Source organism: Megascapheus bottae, chromosome 9, assembly GCF_031878675.1.
Source record: "Megascapheus bottae isolate mThoBot1 chromosome 9, mThoBot2.hap1, whole genome shotgun sequence".
Classification (NCBI taxonomy): Eukaryota; Metazoa; Chordata; class Mammalia; order Rodentia; family Geomyidae; genus Megascapheus; species Megascapheus bottae.
This window is the reverse complement of record NC_143517.1, coordinates 4,210,346-4,215,673: the sequence shown is the minus strand read 5'-3', so window position 1 is coordinate 4,215,673 and position 5,328 is coordinate 4,210,346. Positions and strand designations below refer to the sequence as shown.

The window sequence follows — 5,328 nt, the reverse complement described above, 5'->3', positions numbered from 1 at the left end:
GTACCACATACATAGAGAAAGCCTTGAGCAAAAAATGCCAAGGACAGTGCCTATGCCCTGAATTCAAGCCCAGGACTCACAAAAAATGTGATTTGGGCACCTCCCTCAATTCTCTTTTCAGGCCCTGGATATTAATATATAGAAAGAGACAAAGGCCATGTTGTGTTTTTTTTATGCAACCCTGACTTTTCTACCAAATTTACTCCTCCTCTACTCATCTAGGAAGTATCTAGGAAGATTAATTCACTTGCTAATGTATTTCTCTACCAAAATTGTTTTAAAAGTTTTCTGTTTTGCTTAATCAATGTTTGCCTGAGTGGGGTGATTCTGTTAAATTATATTGGCTGCTGACAAAGGTTTTGCATCTTGAGTTCTGTAGTCTGTTTGGTGTTGCTTGTTTTTCTAGCTTTGACCATGTGGTTCTATTATACCATGGGCAAAAATGTCTTTTGCCACTGAGATTCCAGAAAACTTAAGGCCAAGTTTTATTTATTTATTTATTTATTTATTTATTTATATTATTATTTTTTTTCAGAGTCTCAAGTCTTTAATTTCAGCAGAGGCTCTCACACACACACATCATGCATTCAGGCTTCAGATCTTGTTGAAAGTGCCGATGTCCACGCTCTGCACATGTTCTTCAAATTTGGTGATCTCCTCTTCCAACAGGTCTGTGCCCACCTTCTCGTCTTCCACCACGCACTGGATCTGGAGTTTTCGGATGCTGTAGCCCAGAGGCTACGTCTAGCTGCATGGAGCGCACACAGGCCTCCAGCTGGGGCATGTCAGTCTCATCATCCCAAGGTTTGACGTCCAGGAGAATAGAGGACTTGGCCACAAGGGAGGGCTTTTTGGCTTTCTTCTCTGCATACTGCCGCAGCCTCTCCTCCCACAGGGGGCTGCTTCCTTGTCTTCTTCCTCCTCATCGCTGCCAAACAGGTCAATGTCATTGTCCTCGTTGTCTTCTGCTGCTGTGGCTGCCTTCTTGGCTGGGGGCTCCACTTGGCGCATGGGAGACACGTGCTGTGTCTGTGGGGCGGTGACTCGGTGGCCAGGTGAGCTCTTCTCCAGGGCACTCAGCCGAGCCTCCAGCTTGGAGATGGCCTGCTGCAGATCCTGCACCACTCCTCGCAGGCTCTGGTTCTCCACTTCCAGGCTGGCAATCCTCAAGGTGAGTTCACTGTGATCTCCACCAGGCCCTCTGGAAACCCCAGGGCCCAAGCTCTGGCGGGAGGCACCAGCTGCAGGCCCATTCATCTGCTCATAAAATTTCCTTTCAGCATCATCATATTTGAACTTGTCAAACCAGATCTTCTCATACACCAGAAAGTTGGTAGCCATTTTTCTGGCCAGCCGAGGAGACGACGACTACGAGGAGCGACTGTGAGCTCGGGCCCAAGTTTTATTTTTTAAAACTTATGTACATCCTAAAACTTTTGTGCACAAGTGTGTGTGAACATGTTCAAAAGAACCTCATTTTAATGCATTAAAAGCTGTCATAGTGTGAGACAAGGTTTTCTGTCAAACTAAAGGGATTCTGTAGTAAATATTGATATTTCTTTAGTACTGATATTTCATGAAATTATTTGCTTGTTTACTTCAATGGTAACTATCTACTATCTGTGCTGCTTGTGACAAAAATTAGGCAATAGTCCGCTTGTAACCAATTATGCTTAGAATGTGAGCCTAACTCCTTGACAGAGAGGAAGTGCTGTTTGTGTTAGGATAAAACCAAGCAAACTTCTCTGCCTGGGAAGCATGCCTCTGGATATAGGAGTTGAGGAGAGTCATTGTGCAATTCCAAGTTAATTAAGACTTAACTAGTTCCATGGACCAAAAGAGAAACATGTGCATTTTTAAATTCAAACCACAAAGGAGCTCATCAGACTTGGGTGCAACCAAATGTATCTAATATGTCTGTTTTCCAAACAGACATAAGCCTTGGATATAGAGCTGACAATGGTTTTAATCTTAATTAGTATCCTAAAGTACTCTATTCAGTGAAAAGTTAACAGGTTTAATTATTTGTTATGTCAAAACTCTCATCATGACTATGACTATGTTTTGTTATTACAGATTAATTCTCTGCAGCATTTACAGTCAGACCTACAGAGGAATAAATAACTCTCCAAGTATTTATTGGTCAAACATAAAATTTATTCTTAACAAGTTCCAGGTAGACTCTCATTGAAAACTATTTCACCTGTTGCTTCGATTGGAACTACCAATGGGCTATTGGGGGAAAAAAAAACCCTCTAATTTGATTTGTCAGCCACCCCCTTTCCAAGAGTCAATTGGGAAATGCCATCCCAGCAACAAGCAATGCAAACTGGCTTGTGCTATTCCATTAATGAGCAAAAATGCCAATGCAATATCACCCCAGCAAGAACAGAACAGGCCTCCTAGATCTACTGGAAAAGAGTTAGCCTTGGTAATGGTTGTCTGGCCAGAAGCAGTTGGGGAAAACTGTGCAGATAAGAGGGAGTAGTGTCAGATCTCAAATGAAGTCACTTTATACTTGCTGTTTCAATATTAACCAGAGCTGGGAGGTCAAAGAAAAATAGTTCATAATCATGCATATCTAATTGCCTGTACCTGTCTATCTTCTAATTGGGCAGGAACTTGTATGTATTATCTGCTATTTCTGTATATAGTGTGTCTTCAATCCATACTCTCTAGTGCAGACATCTACAGTCAAGGAAATGATCAAGGCCTCCCACCTGGCCCTTAATCACTCCAATCCAACCTCAGTTTCTGACTGATTATTCTTAACCAATTGTCTATGCTCTCCTCTACCCAGTCTCCAGACATTAATCAGTCAGGAGTAGTCAGGGATATAAATCCACCAACTCCAGGACTGCCTGGAGATAGGAATTGGCAAAGTCATCCAATTTTTTATTTTCTTCACTGAATGGATGACTGCCTTTACTTCTGCTATTTGTAGGTCATCCAATAATGTTTTTTCTTTTCTTATTATTTGGCCCCTGCCACATTTCATCCAAAGATTCATATGTGCATTCACCAGCAAGGAACTCTTACTTTTATCTTCTCCAGAACCAGATTACGTATCTGTCTTCTATCCCTAAAACCTATATCCGCCACCAGCAGGAAGCTGCTGAAAAAATGTCTCGTTGACCCTCTGCCTCTTAGTTTTTGATCTATATATAAAAAAGATGGGAATCTAAGGCCTTAGATTTGGCTTGCTGATTCTGAAAGGTCCCAACCTATATTCCAACTGTTTACAAAAATTGGCTGAGTTTCTATTTCTCTGGTACTGTACTGTTTTCCTGGCATGATATATAAATTCATACCCCAGTTGCAACAGTCTCAGTACATTTCTTCTCAGAATGAGATTCCCTTTTGTCGGTAGTGGGGCTTGAACTCTGGGTCTGGGTGCTGTGCCTGAGCTCTTCAGCTCAAGACTACCACCTTACCCCCTCAAACCACAGCCCTACTTCCTGCTTTCTAGTGATTAATTATAGATAAGAGTCTCATATTCTTTAGTGCCCTGGCTTTGAACCTTGATCCTCATATTTCAACCTCCTGAGTAGTTAGGATTTTCAACACCTCCTTCTTGGAACTGACTTTTCCCCTGAATTCCCATGGTCCATGTAATGTGAATGCCTCCTAAAGTTTTGTTTAAATTTTGCCATACCATTCCACTTCTGCTGCCTTCATTCCTGCTTGGAGCAGCCCATCAGGTCTGTCCCCTAGTCAATCCCACATTGGTTTCTGGCCTCTCACTTATTACAAAGACAGATAATAAACCCATTATGGTATGGAGAGGATGCTACTGAGGCTTTACCTTCACCTCAGTGCTAAACTAAGTTGACCATCCCAATCATTCATAGAGTCCTACATTTGGAGTTTTACAATGTGGTTACACATTTCCTGCTTCTCAGTTGGCCATTAGCTCCTGAGTGTGTTGTATACTCTACTAACACTACACAGAAAATATTGTGGAACTTGGGGAAATTATCTCAAACAAAAGTCCTGTGTAAAGTTCTAAACTACATGGACTCAGCCTTTCTGATCTCTATTTCCAACTAAATGCTATGGATATCTCTCTGTGCATATGAGTTTGTGTATGTATGAATGCAAGTGTGTGTATGTATGCTGGAATTGAGAATTGAACTTAGGGTCCGACTCTTTTGTTCACTGACCTGGCTTTCTTTGCTCAAGACCTCACTTTTTTCCTTGGCTTCATTGTCCTACCACTTGAGCCACATATCCACTACTAAGTTTTTATTGGTTAATTAGAGATAAGAATCTTCTGGTCTTTTCTGTCTGGGTTCCAAATACAATATTCAGGTATCAGCCTCCTCAGTAGCTAGGATTATAAGTGTTAGCAACCAACACTCAGCTCAGTAGACATATTTTGCCTGTAAACTCCCAAAACACAGAAATTAGGTATAAGGAACCCTAATATCACAGAATGAGTGAGAGGTTAAGCACGAAGATTACTACAGGCATTCTCGTGCCCTAAAGCTTATGCTCTTTCCACATCTCCATCCTGCCTTCCACAGGGCTGTGGTTTCCATGTTTGCATTTTCCCTTTTGTTTATTCTATATCACTGTGCACTCTTTACTCCTTCATTCAGTCCTCATTTGTTCTCTTTTCTGGATCAATCCAGCAGCCTTAAATACGACCCAGCCCCTATCCTGTTCTATTGAATGACTTGAGGTGAGATTATGCCCTAAGTTATAGTACTGGTAATATCAATTCTTACAAAAAGCCTTTTATTTATTTCATGAAAAAAATCACTATCCCTGTCAGAAACCACAAGTAATTGTAACATGTCCTGCAACATACAGGTCTCTCTTTCCCCTTGTGTCCTATTTACATATGCAAAAGACCTCTCCTCTTCCTGTCCTTTTACTTCAAATTTAGTGAGGGTAGGCACTGCTTTGCCTTCAGTTGCATTATTGAAGTTTTCTTTGTCCTTCAAGGATCATCACCAACACCTATTTCTTTTTTTTATAAGTATTTTATGCTCTTTTTTTCTTTTTCTGCTTCATTGAGTTCTTTAGCACCTGATGTTGCTTGTATAACATTGATCTTATGTGATGTAATGACATTATGCATTCTTAAAGCTAAGAACCTTCAGTGAATTATCGCTTAGTAAAATGATGGTCTTTCTTTACAGTGTAAAGAAAACTTGACTAAGAAGAAGGACAAGTATTTCATAGTCTGGAGTCTTTGTCATTCACAATTCTTGCCTCTATTCCACCTAATTAGCAGGGATCTGAAGATCATGGTTCAAACCAGACCAGCACTAAAGTCTGTGAGTCTCTTATCTCCACTTAACCACTAGAAAACTGGATATG

At 40.9% G+C, this 5,328-nt stretch overlaps 1 pseudogene; it reads right to left on the bottom strand.

The window, feature by feature from the left end:
• Window positions 1-594: 594 nt before the first annotated feature.
• On the bottom strand, window positions 595-1,358 carry LOC150058702 (elongation factor 1-delta pseudogene; annotated as a pseudogene).
• Between the last annotated feature and the right edge of the window lie 3,970 nt (window positions 1,359-5,328).